The sequence below is a fragment of the Cavia porcellus genome, unplaced genomic scaffold (genome assembly GCF_034190915.1).
Source record: "Cavia porcellus strain 051 isolate PalLab524CR breed Dunkin Hartley unplaced genomic scaffold, mCavPor4.1 scaffold_8, whole genome shotgun sequence".
NCBI classification, from domain to species: domain Eukaryota; kingdom Metazoa; phylum Chordata; class Mammalia; order Rodentia; family Caviidae; genus Cavia; species Cavia porcellus.
In genome coordinates, this window is record NW_026947491.1 from 25,414,963 (window position 1) to 25,436,081 (window position 21,119).

A 21,119-nucleotide genomic window follows, 5' to 3' on the forward strand; every position below is an offset into this window, starting at 1 on the left:
TTGTGGAATCAATGTAGCAGTTGAAAGACATGGTTAGTAGAACAGATATGCTTTAGTAACAAAAATTTTAATCTTCAGAAAAAAAATCCTGAGCCAGGGAAGAGCTGGAACACAGAAAGAAAGAAAGAAAGAAAGAAAGAAAGAAAGAAAGAAAGAAAGAAAGAAAGAAAGGAGGGAGGGAGGGAGGGAGGGAGGGGGGAGGGAAGGAGGGAGGGAGGGAGAGAGAGAGAGAGAAAAAGAAAGAAAGAACGAACGAATGAACGAACGAACGAATGAAAGAAAGAAAGAGATGCTGGTTTGTTTGGTAACTTTGTAGCTTGTGAAATAGAAAAATCAGTGCAAAAGAACATCGACTACATTAAACTGAAGCTACTCGTCATCTTTAATTAAAGGTAATTAGATTGGTTATGATAGAATATATTTCTAATCTTTGTAATCACTAGCTCAATCTAAAATATAAAGAAACCTTTCTGCTGCTGTACTATTTGAGCACATTTGTGTAGCAAGTCAGATAAAAGGATTTTGGTGCTGTTGAACAGAACTAGCAATTATTTTCAGCCTGAAAATATCAACACAGTTCTAAACCCAAACTGGAAAACATTATTAAATCCACCTTAAGCAGGTACAAAAATAGTAATAGTACCCTCAAAGCCCTAGATAGATTGGCTCTTCTCATGCTGCGATCTAAGACCTGTGGAGTCTCTAAGATCCCTTCACGAGGCTACAGGATAAAAACTATTTTCATGAAAATACTAACATCTTGAGGCAGGAGAATCACAAGTTCAAGCCTGCCTGTGCAATGTAATGCAGCAGGATCCTTTTTCAAAATAAAAACTGTTAAGGACTGAGGATGGAGCTCAGTGGAAGGTCCTGGGTTCAACTCTTCATACCTGAAAACAGCAACAAAGCCCCAAGATCTTATGACTTGCCCTTTCAAGGGGTCAATATTTATACCAATGATGCCAAAGCAATGGTGTGAAAGTTAGCACAAGTTTTGACCTGTTAGAGGTCACTGAAATCCTCAGTAGAGACTTGGAGACTTCTTAAATTGCCATTTTTCCATAAGACTGTCCTTCAAACAGTTAAAAATAATATAGTTCATCCTTGCATACGTCTTTAATATTGTATGTGATACGAAGAACTGCATACCAAATAGTGGTCTCCAAAAAGAGCACCTGTATGAATTGTGAACTGAGTTAGTTGATTTTTTTCAGAAATGTCATTTTCTCTTGAAAGAATGACTTTTAGATAAGACAAAGTGTTATTATTCAGATTTGGGTATATGGCAGGTATTTTCTCAGACCAGGTCAATCTATCACCAAGGAAAATAACAGTATTTTTGCCAATAGTAAACTGACTTTTTAAATAGAAATTAGATTTTTTCAAGACTTGGATTGAGGTTGGAAGATTCCCAGCATTTAGAGACCATTCTGATGAGACTGGTTGTGATATTGCCAAATGTAGTTTTCATGATCTTATATAATGGAATGCATCAATGTTCAAAAGATTTGCCTAACACAGAGATCTAATATTTTCTGAAAATCATTGCATGTTGTAAAAATATTACTGAGTAGAAGATTCACCTAATGAGCAGACAGACAAGTGGATTTTAATGTAGCAAAATATATTTTATTTAAATTATACATTCCAGTAAGGTTTTTTTGTTTTTTTTGTGTGTTTTTTGTTTTTTGTTTTTTTTTTTGTCTTTTTCTTTTTTGTCAGTACTGGAGATCGAACTCACGACAGCCTGCTTGCAAGGCAAGAGCTTATGCCGCTGAGCTAAATCCCCAGCCCCACATTCCAGTAAGTTTTAATAAAGCACAATTTTCCAAGCTTTAGGTATAATGTCAAAAGAAACTATCCACAATAATCTAAAAAGGCTTTTAAAATATTCTTGCCTTTTCTAACCATGTATCTATCTGTAGAAGGCCAGATTTTCTTCATATGTTAAACAAAAATGCAAAGAAACAGATTGAATACAAATCAGAAGATATCATTGATTCCTCTAAGGCAGATATGAATGATATTTGCAAAAATGTGAAACACTGCCAATGTTCTCAAGATATATTTTTTAATTTTGGAAAACATAATTACTTTCAAAAAGAGATATTAACTTATCTCTTAGAGGGGATCTTAGAGACTCCACAGGTCTTAGATCGCAGCATGAGAAGAGCCAATCTATCTAGGGCTTTGAGGGTACTATTACTATTTTTGTACCTGCTTAAGGTGGATTTAATAATGTTTTCCAGTTTGGGTTTAGAACTGTGTTGATATTTTCAGGCTGAAAATAATTGCTAGTTCTGTTCAACAGCACCAAAATCCTTTTATCTGACTTGCTACACAAATGTGCTCAAATGGTACACATCTCTTTTTCACATTTCTTAGATTTTAAATGATAGTTATGTTAAATGTTTAGGCTTTCTTTTCTTTTTTTTGTCTTTTTCCTTTTTATCGATACCGGGGATCGAACTCACGACTGCCTGCTTACAAGGCAGGCGCTTATGCTGCTGAGCTAAATCCCCAGCCCCCTAGGCTTTATTTTCTAATATGCTAACTATTGGTGAATACAGCCATACTGTCCTTCAATAGCATAAGCTCATTATTTAAAATCTGACCAATTCTTTATACTTATGAGCTTACAGAGAAACTTTTGAGGCTACTCAATAATTTTTTTAAGAGTATAAAAGATCAGGAGATGAAAACATACAGGAACAGTTAGTTTAGCTGATCACATACCTCCCTTTCTCTTTCTAACCCTTGGTACCATTTTCATTGATTTATGATTATGATTATGTTTCACGTATTATTGAGGTCTTGGCCTAGCCCCATTCTCCTACAATGGATAGACAGTGAATGGCTTAAATAAAAGAGACCAAGAGTATGATTTGTGTGACACCAAAAAGGTCAAAACTCTCCAGAATAGAGACTCTAGGAGTTCAGACCAAGAACTTGTCTAGACAGCCTATATTTATTTGGTTTTGAAACAAAGAAAGGGGATACTGAGTCAAGGCAGGAACCAAGCAGGACCTTGGAAGTTAGTTCAAAGACTTCTCCAAGCTGTAAATTAAGAGAACTGTTTGATCTCTAAGGTTGGCAGCTTTATTGCTCTGGCATAGGGGGTGTCAGCAGCTAATGTCCTTGGGTGCCTCAGCTGTGGTGTCATTCAGAGCACCATGAGTATGCCCTTTTCCAACACAGCCAAGAGTCCCTGTGTCTAGTAACTTAGCCCTGGATAGCCTAGTCTCCAACAACTTACCATATTGTGTTTCATTTTTCACATAAACATTTGATTATGTTTCACAGGTTTTAGCCCAGGTATTTTTATGAATATTCAACATTTTATCAGAATCCTTTCATTGAAAGTGAATGAAACCAATTAAAACAACTGTCCTTCATAACGTCGTTGCTTACTAGATTATGTTTAATCACATAGATTCTATGTGGTAATTAACCACATAGATTCTAGACAGCGCATTGGTGAACACTTAGATCTTCAAAGAAGCTTTTTCTTCAGGAAGCTGGCCACACTTTTAAAGAAATTCCCATAGGCCAGACCTACAAGTATCGTGTCCCTTTTCAAGTAGTTTAAGGACCGGTAGCTGCATCTGTAAATTACCCTGTCTTTGCCACATGAGGGAGTGATCATGGAAATATAATCCCTTTACATATCTGTTGGTAAGAATGTCACGGTCCAGCATGCTTTCAAAAGCTGAGGTCACTGAGGTTATCTGAAAATTGTGATGCCAAAGTCATCTGTAAGGCTTGACCAAAAGTGAGTAGAGCAGCCACACAGAGAAGGGTTTTAGCACCAGCCTCAGAAAGGGTGAGAAGCTCTGTCCACCACACAGAGCTCTTCATGTCAAGATGACCAGTACTGATACAAAGATGCCACTGACCTGGCCTGGTTTGTAGAAAAGCTGCTCTCTGTTGCCATGCAGACCAGACCTGTAGCACCAGAGCTCCTGACCAGCTGCACCATGGATGTAGCAGTACCGCACAGCTTTTAACTTTGTGTTCTCTGAGCCACAGTTACAAGTTCTGTCCTTTGGCCACACCGGGCAGGAAATCTGAGGAGACAGCCCCACAGTGACTCTCCAGGAGGGAGAGGACAGTTGACCCTCAGAGGCAAAGCAGAGGAGGCAGCACACATGGGAAGGCTGTGCAGCCCAAGTGTCACAACCCCTCAGCAGGCAAAGGGCAGAGGACACTGTCCTGCAGTAGTACAAGCTTGTCATTTAAAATCTGCCCAATTCTTTATACTTGTGAGTGTCAACTTTTAAAATCCACATACAGCAGTGATTATTCTATATCCCCTTTCGTGTGTTTGTTTGCTAATGGCATAGAGTCATTTTGCTGTTACATTCTGAACATTTCACTTCTCGTTGCTTTGAAAATGGCCCTTAGCTTTTCTTGTTTTTAAGGAAAAAACTCAATTAGCTACTGTCTGTAATCCTCCTCATATCAGTTCTTCCCAACAGTGTCCCTTCACCTGTGTGCAAGCTCGTCCCCCTGCCCCCCGTCTCACTTCCCCTCTGCCAGCACTCTGGCACTTCCACAGTCCTCTGTGTGGGACAGATGTCCACAGCCCCTAGCACCAGCTGCAGCCTGCTCCTCGGGCTGACTGTATGGGTCTCCAGTGTTTCTGAGCCAAGTCCCTGGTTGGAGTCACCCTGTCAATGTGCGCCTTGGGCAGCCTGGGCCACTCTTTACCAAGGGGAGCTGGCATTGGCCACCCGAGTTCTGGTAAGGCAGGCACATGATCTCCCTGCCCCCTCCACCTTCTGCCTTCTGCCAACCACCTTCCTGCTTCCCAAGAACACACCAGGGTGACCACATAGCAGTGGCCCTGAGGGTGTGGCCGCGTCGCAGGGGAAGCCTCTGCTAGGAAAAACTGGGACACCCAGGCTTGGCTGTCCCTGGATGCCCCTTCTGTCTGCCCTGTACCTTCTTTGCTTTTCTGAGTTCACTAGACACAGTGTTTACCAACGCTGTCCAGAGGAGGCGGAAAGGCAGTTCAGCACACAGGCGATTGGCACATGTGTGTGTTTCTTTAAGATGCCAGGAGGGCCCCTGAAGATTGAGAGTCTGGTTCTGAAAAGGCTATTGTTGTGTATGTGCACTTGGTACTGGGAGTTGAACCCATAAGTGCTCAACCATTGAGTCACATCTTTGGCCTTTCTTATTTCTTATTTTGAGACAAGGTCTTGGTAAGTGGCCCAGGCTGGACTTAAACTTGTAATCCTCCTGCCTTAGCCTCCTGAGTGGCTGGGATTGTGGAGCACTCCTCCGTGCCTGGCCTGAAAATGACATTCAAAATTTGTAGTAAAGAAAGATTAGGTCTATCAGGTAGGTAGTTACACGCAAAGTGTGTGTTTACCCATGTATGTTTACATAGCCTAAAATGCATGTCTAAATAGTTCTCCTCTTCCATATGTTTTTTCCTTTCTGTGTTACCACTGTGATTTATTTTTTTCTTTTTGCAGTGCTAGGTAGGGGCAAACGCTGGGCTTCACACATGCTAGGCAAGTACTCTACCACTGAGCTACTCCCCCAGCCCTCACTGGGCCTTTTAAAGTTACATTTCATAGAAACTAGATTTTCTCAAGCGAATGCAGGAGAGATTTTTATAAATTTTAGGTATGTTTTACCCAGCCATTCTATAAATAAAGCTTTCTGGGTTTTGGTGACTGTGTTGCTCAGGTTTTTTTCATTCTCTTGAGGAAAAAAAAAAGGCACAATTTTAATTTGCTCTCCTTTTTCCTGTTGAAAGCTCCAGTTTAGTCCTTTTATATATGTTTCTGTTTTGGAACACTCCATGGTTTGGGGTTGGTTGTTTTGTTGATGGCACCTGTCTGATAATATTCCCAAAAATCTCCTTTGATGTATTCTGAGCTACTTCTCCAAGAGAACAAAGTAAATGTAAATTTTTCTTTCTTTCTTCCTTGTGTCATCATTTGGAATAGAAAGCAGGACAAATCCCCACAAGCAAACAGCCATGGGCCCCTTACCTGCTGCATAGCCCACAGCAGTACCTGTGTTGGGTCTTCCTGCTCTGGTTCCTGAGAGCGGCTCATGGAGCTATTTATTCCGTGGGAATCACTGCTGGTGTCCCAGCTGCCCCATGTGTGTCCATGGGTATGCAAGCAGCACCCTCCCTTTCAGTGTGTAGTCTGCAGAGAAAAACACTCCATTCAGTGTATTCCAATGCCAGAACCTGCGGGGGGCTTCTCCCCAGGGTGGAGTCTGAAATGTGAGCGCAGACCTCACCTCTGGATGTTTTCCTTCTCTGTTTCTGTACTCAACAACTCTTTTTTTTTTTTTTTTGTCTTTTTCTTTTTTATTGGTACTAGGGATCAAACTCACGATTGCCTGCTTGTAAGGCAGGCGCTTATGCCACTGAGCTAAATCCCCAGCCCCATCAACAACTCTTGTGCAGGAAGGGTTCTGAGCAGCTAGAGAAGTTTATGTGACTTTGACGGCTTGCCCTTGGCACTTTCACGTGATTTAAAATCCAAAAGGATCTAAAGAAAGGTCACTGAAACACCAATCAAAAAAACCCTTTAAAATTGTATCCTTAGTTAATTCATCTTTTTGCCCTGTGAACAACTCCTACATGAGAAACTTTCTGCAAGACCTTAAATCAGTAAAGGTGCACATGCCAAGCCACACCATCAGGCTAATGTGGAGGATGGAGTGCTTTCAAGTTACCCAGAAGGCCAAACAGGAAGTCAGACATCCTGCCTCATCACTGGGAAGCAGCAGAGAAGGGCAGTGCTCGGGTTCCACCAAAAAATGACCAGAAGTCAGAGTATTTCATCCTGAGCTGCTCACGTTTCATTACCTGCTGGACCTCAGGCCTTTATTTATTTAATTTGTGGTAAAGGAACATCATCACCCTAAGCATTGCCTTCATCTCTTACTGCCCATGTGAATTAAATCTATCTACCAAGTCGGCAGCCCTGTAGTCTAATGCCATTATACCCAGAGTCACTTTGCTTTGAAGGAAAGAAAATGTACTCCAAATTGTAAATTAGGTCTGGCAGAGGACAGTGAGGGAAGAGCCTTTCTTCTGCCTTCAGGCGCTGGTTAGTAGGGTAACTTTAGAACTGGTGAGTTGAGGTTTAAACCCTTGCTTTGCTGCTAGTGTGAACTCCCTTATCAATTAAATGGGTATTGTAATTGAGTAGAAATTTACAAAAATGAGCCAAATAAAAAAGGGAGGGGCTATTAGTTCTGAGTTGCTGCAGCAAAGAAATCAGCCACTGACACAGGTGTTTTAGTAGAGGCTCCAAGGTCGGTGGGGCGGAGCATCCTACAGTGGGAACAGTGTCCTGTCAGAGGCTGCTGAAAGCTGGCAAGCTAAGCAGCATGGGTGACTGGTTCAGGTGTATGGCTGGCTTTCTGTGGTTTGATGCTAAGTTGGCAGTAAGGACAAAAATTTGGGAAGCTGTCAGTCACTAATTAAATCCTAGCTCTCTGGGGCCAGCTGCTACAGGAATTATTGCTCATCTCCCTAGGCTGTCACGAGAGATGGCAATCTGGCTTCCTGCAAGTCTGACTCACAGTGGGCTGACTTCCTGAGCCATTGATAAGAGTTGGTTTCTTAAGCAGATTCCTTGAGATTTTGGGGTCAAAATTCTATATTTTAATATTTTCATCATTATTATATGGTACATTAATAATCATTATTGTTATTCCCTTCATATATTCAGTCTTTCAGTTGCACCGATGAAAGATCATAGTGCACGCATGTAGTAGGCACTCAGTAAATAGAGGCACAGCCTCTACAAATATTTTACACCACTATCTGGCATATTTTTCTTAATGTCAGTGCTGGGGATGGAATCAGAAATAGGCAGATGTAAAGATACCCAGATTATGGTGGTATAACATGACCCTGTTTTGTGGAATTACATCAAAGTTGGAGTGGGAGATCAATTATAGACAAAACACCTTTGAATCCCTTAGAAGAGTCTGAAGTTTCCCATTCCTTTCATGTCACTTTTAGGAATTTTCTAAATCCAGAAGAAACCCCAGGGTTTCTAATAGGGCTGTAAAGTTATCCTGAGCTGAAGATGCTTTCCTCACGAGGCTATTAATGAGCTTAAAGCTACTTGCAGTCATTGAGAACTTTGCAGCGCTTCATGTGCACATTGCTGGTCACGCTTGCATGGCCAGCACCACTGCCCTGAGCATCTTGAATTTTGCTCTCTTCAATAATACTTCTTACCCAGTTTTATAGTATGGGAGTGATTCACTGTACTCTACCAAGAGAAGTAAAGACTGTTCTGTAGTCACCTGAATATTTTATATTGTTATAGACAGACAGACAGATGCATGCCAAATTTTGCCTTTGCCCCTGTGATACATAGATCCTTTTCCTGATTGGAGACAGACCCTAGAAGAGAGGCAAGCATCTTTCTTTGGGAATCCTTATATCTTTCTCTTAACTTCACATTTTTACTATAGCTTAAGGTGGGATATATAGAAATCAAAAGGAAATAATTCTTTTTGATTGGCACATAAACAGAGGTGGTTGACCTAGATACAAGCATGGTAATAATCAATTGCATTGGTCTACAAATTCTGAAATGATAATTCAGGTCACAAACTAGATGATAGAGATTGGACTATAAAACAGCAGACTTAGTACCAGATAAAATAAAGGTTCTGTCCCTATCCATGGTGCAAAAACCAGAAAGGGAATTTTATAGTTCCACTAAATGCTATGAAAATGTAAAATTGAGTAGCCTTATCTTGGCTTTATAAAAGAGAGTTTAAAATGGAGTTAATATACATTTAAATCACATACTCCCTGAAGAGAAAGAACAAAGTGCTTTTTTCTTTGTGAAAGCACAATTACAGCATTATGAATAGGAAGTTGTCCCAAATGCAGCTGATGGTCACACTTTCTGACAGCTTGTACTTTGTTTTACAAAACGTGTTATTTTTCTTCTCCTGTTGTAAAGCTACTACCCACAGCTTAATAAAAATATGAAGTGGTTTTCTCATATCTGTAAGCACCTTTTCTTAAAGATAAATGCCTGAAATCTTAGTTGATTGTTTCCTAGAACTCATTATACCTTTTCAGAGAAAAACAAGTACAGTGTAGCTTACTGTTCTTCCGACCCAGGTCCTACCGAGAAGCTTTCAATAGGGAGAGGACTGGCCTTCATTTAAAACTTAGCTCCTCCTATAGCCTAACTGAGTATCTCCAAGCAGTATATTTATATTTATTCAGAGGTTTCCTATCAAGTAGGCAATTTACTGGCACAGGTTATGATCAGTAACTCACATAAAGACATCAGGATTTCTAGCTGACCAAGTTATGTCAATTTGCATATAACTAACCTTTTCATTAGCTTTTTAAAAAAATATAACCGGCCACATGATCCAAGAACAATTACTGATGTGCAGCAATTACGAGGCTCCTGAAGTCTCACTACCAGTAGCAACTAGAACTATATGTTTTCTTCTGATCTACTCAATAAATGTCCAATCATTGACATTAACAAGTCGTGATAATCTACATATCTACAAAAGAACACTGTGTTTTTATATATAAGCCACTATAAATCTTTTGGATGCAACTAGTAATTTGTGCAGGGATCTTGTAGAAGTTTTTCAGTGTTATCTCAAGAATCAATCCTGAATAAATGATGTTAAATCAGTCTCCTCTTCATCAAGGCCTTGTTAAAGATCTTTACACACACCAACTGTTTTCTTTCCAAATGGTTTCTTGGGTTGAGGAAAAGGTTGATATATAGATGTGTTGACCAGAAAATCAAAATCTCCAAATTCTAAATTTTGCTTTGAATTCATTTGAATAAATATCTTAACCCATGTGAGTGGTAGAGGAAATGGCCATATCTTGAAAGAAGAAATTAGGAACTCTTAGCCTGCCAGAGTCATACAATAGGCTTATTAATTCCTAATATGATGTCTAGTATCTCTGCATTCAGTTATACTGTCTTTTCCTAAATTTTGTAAATAGCCATTTATTTCAGCTTTTAGTGCTATGAAGCAAGAACACAGAGGAAAGGTAACGTTTAAAAGCTTTTTATTCACTTGAAAAAAAGTCTGTCTTCCATCTTGCCCCATACATGCGTTATTATGGGTGACATGTATAATCTCTGATGTTTATGGTATTTACTAGAAAGTTCTGTCTATCAGAATGGCCCTAGCACAGCTGGAGACCATGAAGGTAAGACGGGGCTCTGTCTGGATTGGAACCATGTTGTGCCGCTTCCTGCATTAGCTGTCTTTTACCATTACTAGAGTGTGAATTCTCAGCTCGGGGTAGCAGCCAGTGTGGCTGTCCATAACCGCGCCTACAGAATATCCTGCTGTGCTTCTTTTCTGTAATAAACTTTCATTTTGTTTTCTTTTAAGAAAAAAGAAAAAAATATGAATTCTCATGCAAAATTTTATGTACCACTTTCAATAAAATAAATCATAGGGAAAGCTTAAGTTTGCTTTCAGGATGTGAGGTTTGATCTAGGATCAGAAAGGACCCCATCAAATTCTCTCCACCAGTATTTTTTTACCATTTACATCTCAATTAGTGGGAATACCCATTAAAATACAAGTCTCTGTGCCCTACCTCAGCAGTTTAAAATCAGAATCTCAGAAAATGGGCTCTAGATAGCATTTTCTAAATAAGTTTTCCAAGAGACTCAAATGCCCATTAGCACTGGTGAACCGTGACTTGACTTGACTTTTGGTATCTTCAGTACTCTCTGGTTCATTGTGTCAGTGATATTTATCAGGCTGTTTTACATTGCATAGTACTGTGCTATGAAGTAAGCATGTGAGGACAGATTCAGTATAAAACACAAAATCTCTTTTAAGTGTTTGACTACTTAATCCTGTTTAGCAGAACATGTGCTCAGTATTTATTAACTCATAACCACCTGCATTTGGACTCAGCATCCAAGTGGCATCAGTATTCAGGACACGTAACATTCTGAATAAGAACTTATCCTTCTGTTCTGCTTAGACCACTTGGAGCTGTCATCCCTCCTGGCCATTTATTTATTTGATTACTAAAAACACTCTGTGAGGTGAGCAGAATGTTATTTACTAGAAGGGACACTTCAGTCTCAAGGCTGTTGGGATTGATAGAGTTACATGACCACTGAGCAACAGATTGGATTTAGTGCTCAGGTATTCTAATTCCTAGACCAGCATTCTAATTACACTGTACTCTACCTCAATTTATTTTGTTACTTAAGCTGAGGTAATCTAGAAATAGAAAATTGAAGGGTGACAAAATAATTTCAATAATGAATAATTCAGTTGAAAACCAAAGAAACAGTTGAACATTAAGTAAAACTTCCTTCCTGCAATAAGTACTTTACCAACCTATCGAGTAAGATTTCTGTTCGTTAAACATGCAAGAGAATTCTCAAATACTGTGACTATGTTTAGAGAGTAAAATCTAGTTGGGCTACTGAAGTAAATTTGGAAGGAAATCCAGCATTTTTGGAGAGTCCTGAAATCATTCTTCTCACAGAACAAAATTGACAGAGTAGCAGTTGCTGCCACTGACTTGGAAAACCTAAATGCAGCAGAAGTGGCAGCAATTAGCTGCTAAAGTCAGGCTGAGTTGGTTGCCGTGTTGGCAAGAGGAGTCAAAGCTTGCATTGTAAACCAGAGCTTCAGCCCTGGGTATATTCTCAGACGTAAGCACTTCACAGATCCAGATCCTCTTGAATGAAGAGACTAGGTTCCCTTGAGGAGGAAATCTGATATATCGCACAAAATTCATATCATTCATCATCTGCCTTTCCCCAAAGGGATGTACAATTTAGTTCTTGTATCAGTGTAAATATGCACTGGGGAAAATGAAATAAGCAATTTGAGGGATAATTGGACACAAGCTCTCAACTGACATTGATTCTGGGCCTGAAGCATCGTGTAGTTCTCTGATCACATGGGTTTGTGGAGGTGATGAGAGGCATTTTAGTCCAGGTCCTAATTACAATGCTTTGGCCGGGTCCCCAAGCCCATCCTACAGTCATCTCCCTGGTTCCAGAATGCATAACTGGAGCAGACATCCTCAACAACTGGCAGAATCTCCATATTAGTTCCTCCATCCGTGAAATGAGGACTGTTATGGGAAGGACCAGGCAAAAGATACTAGAACTGCCTGTCTTGGGAAATGGCAGTATCATATTCCTGCCAAGACTGCAGACATCAGTGCCATCGTCAGAGGCTTGAAGGATCCAAGGACGGTCGTTCCCACCACATCCCTACTTATTTTGCCTATATGACCCATATTTTAGAAAATGATGGTGGAGTCTTAGACTTAACGGGTTGTGAACCTAACTGCAGCTGCAGTACCATACGTTGTTCCTCATGTGATCAAATTAACATCCCCTGGTGCCTAGTATGACCCTGTAATTTTCTGCATCCGTGTTAATAAAGCTCACCAGGGGCAATGTGCTTGCCACTAACAAGGCCAGAAGGACACCTTCAATGCCTTGTCTCACAGTTAAATCAGCTTTGTAGCCCTATAGCATGGTTTAATTTGCATGCATCTTAATTGCTTGTCCCTTCTACAAGGTCTCACACTTGTGCATTTCTTCATGACACTGAATGGACCTAATAAGCAAATAGTGGAAACCATTCTGGACTTATTAGTAAGACTTTTGCATGCTGGCGAGTGAGAGATAAATCTGACAAGAAAAATCAATGGCTTCCTATTTCTGTTAAGATTCTAGGGGTCGGGGCTGGGGATTTACCTCAGCAGAATAAGCACCTGCCTGCAAGCAGGCAGTCATGAGTTCGATCCCTGGTACCGATAAAAAAAGAAAAAGACAAAAAAAAAAAAAAAAAAAAGATTCTAGGGGTCTAGTGGTGTGGGGAGGTCAAAAGGGTCCTGATCTAAAGGAGTTGTATTTTGGGGGAGCAAGGCCCTGTGGTCATCTGCAGGCAATTACTCCCCTTTAAGGAAACAACTCTTGGCCTTCTCCTGTGACTTGAAAGATACTGAGTTCTTAATCCTGGGCTACCAAGGTACCATGATCCAAGCTGCCCTGAGCATTATCTGAGTCACTATGCTGAAAAGTGGGGTACGCTCATTGCAGTGCCACATTGGCAGATGGAAGCATCACATATATGATTGGGTTCAAACGGGTTCTGGAGGCATGAGCAAGTTATATAAAAGTAGCCCCCTTGTCCACAGTCCCACATCTGTTCCACCGTCTTCTCCGTCCCAGCCTGCACTCTTGGCTTCATGGGCAGCTCCTTATGATCAGTTGACAGACAAATAAAAGATTTGGGCCTCGATAACAGACAGTTCTGCATTTTGTGTAGGAACCACCCAGAAGCTGGCCGCTGCAGCAATATAGCCCTTTCCTGAAACATCCCAAGAGGGCAGTATAAAGGGAAGTCTACCCATCCAGCACCATGGGCTAACCTTAGAACACATGATCATTCATTTTGCTTGGAAGAAATGGCTGTTGATTTGGCTAGAGATCATGAACTTGGAAGGAATATAAATGGAAAATTAGTGACAGGGACATTTTATAAAGATGTATGTAGCTAGACTTGCCTAAATTAAAAATACAAATATATGTGTTTTATATAATTGTTTGCCAAAGGATGACTTTAATAAAGAACCTCTCTTTCCAGCCACTAATCAGTGCCCAGCAGGCTCAAGAACAAGGTGGCAATAAAGACGGGTAGACATTTTCATTCATTCAGCAACATGGACTTTCACACCAAGGTCATTCCAGTCAGCATTCCAAACTGAGTCTGCTAACACCATTCCTCACAATCATTTGGGTACTTGGCACCAGGTTGACTCTACTGGACAACTTCACTGTGATAGGGAGTGTTCTTGTTTGAATGCACAATTATTCTGAGCAGCAGTTTCTTTTCCCACTTATAACACTTCTGCCAAAAACACCATCCATGAAATGATAGAATACATTATGCACCATCATAGCATTGCAACAGTGTTGCTTCTGATCAGGAACCCATTTCACAAGTGAGAAGTGGGTCCATACTCATTAAATTCACAGGTCCTGCCATGTTCTCTCCCATTATGAAGTAGCTGGCTTGCTAGAAAGATGGAAGGGGTCAATTCCGGATGCCCTCAATGATCAGGATTAAACAGTGTTGCTTGATCTCAAAATCAACTGCAAACGTCCTTTGTTTGATTCTCAGGATGACATTTTCCCAGAGAGTGAATGACAGCGTGTAGGGGAGCACAGGTTGTCACTTGTCTACAAGCCTTTCAGTGTGAGAGGATACTTTTCTAGGCCTTCCTAGCTGAGAAATGTCTTAAGAGAAAACTGAAGGCATGAGGATAACTGAGGCCACAAAGCTGCTGGAATGCAGAACTGCTAAAAGGGCAAATATGGCCACGTCTGACTCCATGCTTCTGCTCTCCTTTTATATATTCTAATCAATCAAAATGAACTCTATGCCCCACCTGAATGGGTCCATTAGTTCAAATACCATGAAGAAATTAACAGACCAGAAGCCAGATTTTAGCATCAACCACCAGATGACTATGACTGACAAAGGAAAGAACTTTTGAAGAGTAAGTTTGAGAAGACGTTTCCAGATGTTTCAAATTATTCATCAGTTTACTACTGACCTTGAAGCTATTCTAATGGTCACAAAAGATGTCATTTAAGAATTTGCTGGTGATGGTGTCAAGTAACAGGAACTGAGGAGCACACCCAGAAGAGAAAATGCTGCTAGAATGACTAAAAAGACGTATGTGGAATCATACTTTTGGGTTTAAAACAGTCCAAACAAGGAAATTTAGACAGTGATGTTAGGTATTTGATAGCAGTTGACAGAAGAGGCGGCTAATTGGTAGCCAAAGAGACTATTAAACTCACTTAAGAGTTCTTCCTTTCAGCCGAGGATACAGCTTTTGGCCTTGACCTCAGTGGAGATCCTACTATAGGACAAGTGAAAGACTTCTTGGAACCACTTTTAGAAGTGAAAACAGCAGGCCTAAAGTTGGCATTGCTCCTTTCAGAGGTCCCAGATCAAAAAGAAGAAACCAAGATGTTCCTGGATCTCCTTCCTGACAGAATCAGGCATAGAATATTTTCAACTCCTCTGAGAGAGGATCCCTGGCTCTGGTGAACTATGAGGCAGCATCAGATCTCACTGGAAACCTGTTTGACTTCAAGCATCAAACATCAGATGGTTCCGTCTTGTGACCAGCATCACTTAAGATTCTGGTACAGCATTTCTCATCCATCTGTGATCTATACTGATGATAAGGGTGTTTTTCAAGAAATATGCCTTCCTCAAGAGTACCAGCTAGCAGCAGAAACATTTAAATTGCCCAGTTCTCAGGTGTGGGATCTGTCTTATGAGTCCATCAACTACATTTTTACTTCTGACAGCACCAGATCTGAATGGAGGAAGAAGAGCAATCATCTTTAAACTGTAGTAAGGTGAACTACTATTGAGTGTATATGTTGCAAGGTCTTCCTGCCATGTCCTTCTCAATAAACCATCTACCACTGCCTTTGGAACACCGCAGCCAGGTTCTACACTGTCCTCATGGCAGGTGCTCAGAAAATACCTGTTAAACCGACCAGCAGGCCTTGAGGTCTTACATGGTTTTACTTCTCTGCTGCTCGCTGGGTTCCCCATTCCACTAGAGATTTTTTTAACTTGGGGATCATTCCTCCTTAGTGATCATAAAATGGCAGGGAAATCAGCAATTTCTTATCAGGAAATTCTAATTATTAGTTTAAGGTAAGGAGAAAGGGCAAAACAGATCACTACAAAGATCTTTAAACCTGCTAGGTTTTCGTAACAGCTCTGTACTTTTTATGTTTATGTTCTAAGGAGCAAAGCAACCAAAGTACATTTTGGTACCTAATGAATTCTAACCATTTAGAAGTGATCTCAGTTTGGCCCTTGAGCCAAAGTGGCCATACTATATGTGTGAGTTGATGTAAGCCTATACCCATGGTGCATAATGGGGTCACATGAGATCCAAATACCCTATTAACTATCATGATGCCATTATTAGAAGGATCTTTTGCGATGATGAAAAGTGAGAACTGCGTAGAAATTCCAACAGCGTTAGAGGGAAATAAAACTAAGTTCTAGAAGCTGATTTAAAAATGGAAGTGAGTAGCACATGGCTGGAATCCCAGCTTCTCAAGAGACTGGGGCAGGAGGATCACAAGTTCAAAGCAAGCCTGGCAAAGTAGTAAGACCCTGTCTCAAAATTAAAAATTGAAAAAGGGCTTGGAATGTAACTCAGTGGTGGAGCACTTCCCTGCTATATGAGAGGCCTTGGGTTTAATCCCAGTACCACACACACCAAAAAAAAAAATGGAATAAGACTTAATAACATGGATGTGTATATGACAATATTCAGTGAAAAAAAGTGTGGTTACAAAGAAATTTATGGTTGTTTATTTTAATATATACCAAAGCTAGTAAGATGGGTGATTTTAATTTATTAGTTTCGTTTTCACATTATAAAAGCCATGCTAGCCTTAAGTAGGTTGGGAAGGTGAGTTTCCTGTTTGGAGTTTCCAGAATTTAAAATATGTGGATTCACTGATGAAAAGAATTTATGACAAATTAAAGCTTCCATAAAATTTGATGAAATGCCAAGACATGGTACTACATGCTTGTAATCCAGCACTTGGGAAGTTGAGGCAGGAGGACCACCTCAAGTTTGATGCCAGCCTGAGCTATATAGTGAGCCCCTACCTCAAAAAAATTGATGAAATATTAAGTGTTTTCTCCCAAAAGATTGTAATAAGAAAAATGGTATTTGCGCACTGCTCTTGAGTACTGAGCTAGTACTCTTGGCTAGGGTGATAAGGCTAGAAAATATTAAAAGGAGAGAAGATTAGAAAAGAAGACAATGTGGCTCTGTTCACAGGTACATGATGATTTAAGCAGAAAGTTCTAAGTAATCAACAAAAAGAACTAAAAAGTGAATTAGCAAAATCACAGGATTCAGGATCAGTATACAAAAATCTATTGAAAAAGCTGATACAAAGCAGGAGCAGAAAAAGTACAAGGGGAAGCTACAATGCCTTTGTTGGATCAGAAAAGAATGAAGTGCACAAAGGATAGAAGAACACGAGCTAATTTGAGGTGGCTGTGACAGATAAGTTGAGCATCACAGTAAGTCAAAGCAGTAGGTTTTTAACTCATTAAAATTAGAATCCATGAGAGCATACTAATAAAAGTAAGTAAGAGATAAGGTTGTGCTTTTCCTTACAGTAAACTAACCTGTATTATAAGACAAAGGATTTAGAATATCTAACACATAGCCAGGTATGGTGGTGCCTATAGTCCTTTCACTCTGGAAGGCTGAGGCAGGAGGATCACAAGCTCAAATCCAGCCTGGACAACTTAGCAACTTAGGAAGTCCCCATCTTAAAATAGGGGCTGCCCTGAATTTAATCCCTAGTACTGCAAAAAGGAAAAAAGAAAGTCTAATGAGTGTTAAACTAGTGAATGAAAGCTTAATAAGGGACAATACTGTATTTTTTAAAAGTATTCTTCATGTGTTATTAATTATAAAGGGGGAAATTACAATTACAGTGAAGAAATCATGTTCATGTATCATAGTTAGGGAACAAAGTCGACATCAATCTTGGGACAGTCATGTGCCTTCTGATATGATTCAAGAGAGAGACAACCTCCTTTTGTTGAATCGATGTCAAAAATGCAGTCATAGTGAGCACAGTGGCATACACCTGTGTGTAATACATGTACATACATACTAGTGTAATACTCTTTAAAAATGTAAAGGAGCTGGTTGCAGTGGTGCACAACTGTAGGAGACTGCGGTAAGAAGATTCCAAGTTTGAGACCAGCCTGAGGTGAGAAAGTAGCTCATTTATAAGATTGTATGCATGCAACCCTGGGCTCTATTACCAGTACTGAAAAAAAAGTGTTGGTCAAGAAAAACAGGATAAAATTGAATAGATATAGTATTGTATTAATATTAAATTTCCTCACTTTGATGATTTTACTGAGGTTGTTGAAAAGAATGTCCTTGTTCCTTAAGAAATACACAACTAAAGTATTTAGGAGAAAAGGGTATTGTGTTTCCAACTAAAATGATTTTTAAAAAATACAGAGAAAGAGATAGATAGATAGATAGATAGATAGACAGACAGACAGACAGGCCCAGCAGTGCACTCTTGTAATCCCAACACTTGGGAAGCTGAGGAAGAAGGATCACTACAAGTTCAAGATCTTATCTCAAAAACCCAAAAAGAAAAGAAAAAAGTGTGTGTGTGTGTGTGTATACTGTGTGTGTATATATGCAAATATATACACACATATATATAAAACTGAAAATCAAGTGAACTAACTAGTGAAACTAGACATACAGGAATTCCTTGTTAAAAATCCAAAGTTCCTTTGGAACTTTTTCTGTACATTTAAAATTTCATCAATATAAAAAGTTACAAACAAAAACTATATATATGATGTTTGGAATATGTCTTTTGTAACTTTCCTGGTTTCTTTCAGTGATCTCACATTTTGAAAAATATTCCTACCTTCTATTCATACTATTAGATAAATGCATCCCCTTTTAATCATCAAAGCCCCATCTCCCCACTGTTGTTGCTACTTCCATTCTGTTGTTTTGTTTTTGAAGTTAACACTGAGTTTTTATTGGAAATAAAGAGAATCCATGAGAGGATTCCAAAAAGTAGAATTTCCCTTGTTTTCCCTGTTGCTAAAAACTTACATAACTTGTGTCTTCTTTGTATAACAGGTGAACCCAGAAACCAAGAGTTGTGGGACCAAGTAAAATGCAGCTTAATTCTGCCTACACTAACTAGTTCCACATCAGGACCACCGAGTTCACTGGAACTTGACCCTGATCTGTTAAATGCCACTTTCTTACCTGTTAAAAATCCTCAAATGTGAACTTTGGGCAACCAGAGATTTGTGTGATCTAAGAAACATCAAAAGTACTTGGTAGAATATAGACCTTACTGTAGAATGAAATGAATGTCCTTTACTGTGTTTAGGGAAGATGTCAATAAAACATGTAAAATAGAAAAGAAAGAAAGAAAGAGAGAGAGAGAGAGAGAGAGAGAGAGAGAGAGAGAGAGAGAGAAAGAAAGAAAAGGAAAGGAAAGGAAAGGAAGGAAGAAAAAAAGGGAAAGAAAGAGATAGAGAGATGGATGGGAGGCATTCTGGAGCCTCAGTTGCGAAACCACCTTCCCTCCAGCCTGCAGCAGGTCTCTAGAAAGCTAATTATGCCGAGTCACTGTCTAATATGTGATCCTGTTTCTCCCATAGCCAAGATGCATAGGTCCAGGTACAAGGGTTGGAAATAGTGGTACCACTTACTGTTTTCCATACTGGACCTCTGCTCACCTCTCACTTCCAAGGGAAGAACCCCTCCAGCAAGAGACACTCCAGTGATTTCACTGAGCAATTGTCTGGCCATTGTGATTCATCATGACTGAGTTGACAGGGAAAGGAGGGGCTTCCTGTGGTGACTGGAGTGGTTGACACTGAACATCAAGGGGAGATCTGGTTGCCACATCACAGTAGAGGTAAGGAAGAGTGGGTCTGGAATATAGCAGATACTTTAGAGCAGCAATGGCAACCTTTTAGAACGTTCAGCGATACAAATGGCCCGCTGTGTCACAGGTGCCTTAGGTTTACCACTGACCTAGAGTGTGTCTTAGTACTACTGTGCATGTGATTAAGGTCAGTGGAAAATTCCAGCCCAGTCCAAGCAGGACTATTATGGCTTTATCTTGAGGTCACCACTCACATTGGCACTGTAGGTTAGCCTGTCATTCATAAGCTTGTGGCCTGGTATTTTCTTCTCTCCCTGGGTAATGTATATTCTCCTAGGCATTTTCTTTCAGAGAAGGCCAGTTTCATTGTAATTGAAACCTTGATGAGAGCAAAACTCCTTTCTCTGTGTCATCATTTCCAAATGATATATGGAATTTTCAGCAGTCCTTTTATCAGCACTGGCTGCTTCATGATGCTCGTTATACTATGAGTCCTAGGTCTCACTTTAAATTATGAAACCACCCCATGCAGGCATGAAATGTTTCACCATTATCACTCCCAATCGATTATCCTTTACAAGATCTGCATTTATAGCCCTAGCTTTTTCACAAATTATACTCAGACTATAACCTGCTATCTGCCTTTCATTTACCTACACTAATAGTCTTTCTAGCTCACTAACAATGTTGATTATGACTTACTAATTTGAGTAGCACATTTAACAACACTAGCTTCCTTATGCAAATATTTTCTCTGTAAGACTGTTGAGTTGGTGGGTTTTAACATGCTGTATGTATTAGCAAGATCAATCATATGAATGCCACTTCTCATATTTCTCCACAATTTCTCTTTTTCTATTGTGATTGCTTTCTTTACCTTCCATTTATTCCTTAGCTTCTTTTCTAGCTTTTGGGGGCCCATTTTGATAGTAGTAATCATATTGATTATATAAAGTATTGACTGAAGTCACGTCCACATACACATACATCTGGGCTCAGAGTGACACTCACGTAAGCTTAGCACCAACGTTCGGTTGTAATTCAAAATCTCAGTCTAAATTAAACCTAAAATTCTGATCACAACCCGAGCTGTTAGTATTCCAGACTAGTTGTAACTAAAAGATCTGCTGTATCTTTGTTTTCTTCCCTTTCTTATCCCTTTATCCTGTAACCTATGCCTTATCGACTTTGCACGGCAGTATTTAAGTAGTAACTTTCCCTTTTAGTATTTGTTTTCTAATAGCAAGAATAGTAGTTAACAACTGAGAAATTTGCCTCCTCTTCTTGAGGAAGGGTTAATGCGTTTTTTGTTGTATGCAGGGTACTTCTGTTGTGTTATGTGGAATTCATTACACCCTTGCTGTATCTAATAGAAGGTTCCATATGATTAAAGGGGGTGCATAGTGCAAAGTTGACAAGGGGTACAATTGTGATGGTTAATTTTTTTTCTGTCACTATGGTGAGGCCATGGTGCCTAAATGCTTGGTCAAACATTATTCTGGATGATTCTGGAAAAAAGTATTTGGATGAATTTTTTTATATTTGGTGATGTGGGTGGACTTTATGGTGGGGACCAAAATGGTGTATTTGCATGTTTTTTTTAAAAAA

The 21,119-nt window shown here is 39.8% G+C and overlaps 1 protein-coding gene and 1 pseudogene across 8 annotated transcripts in view; both read left to right on the plus strand.

Annotated features, from left to right (window-relative positions):
- The window catches only part of Far2 (fatty acyl-CoA reductase 2), a 145,671-nt gene that overhangs the window by 81,905 nt on the left and 42,647 nt on the right, over positions 1-21,119 (plus strand). Inside the window, exon 1 of one of the 8 annotated variants that reach the window (XM_063254483.1) lies at positions 19,357-19,541. The exons of the other annotated variants lie outside the window; for them this stretch is intronic. The gene's annotated coding sequence lies outside the window, so the exon portion shown is untranslated. Of the gene's footprint in view, positions 1-19,356; positions 19,542-21,119 lie in introns of those variants that run through there. 8 annotated transcript variants of the gene reach the window in all.
- On the plus strand, positions 7,720-17,840 carry LOC134477268 (adenosine deaminase-like protein; annotated as a pseudogene).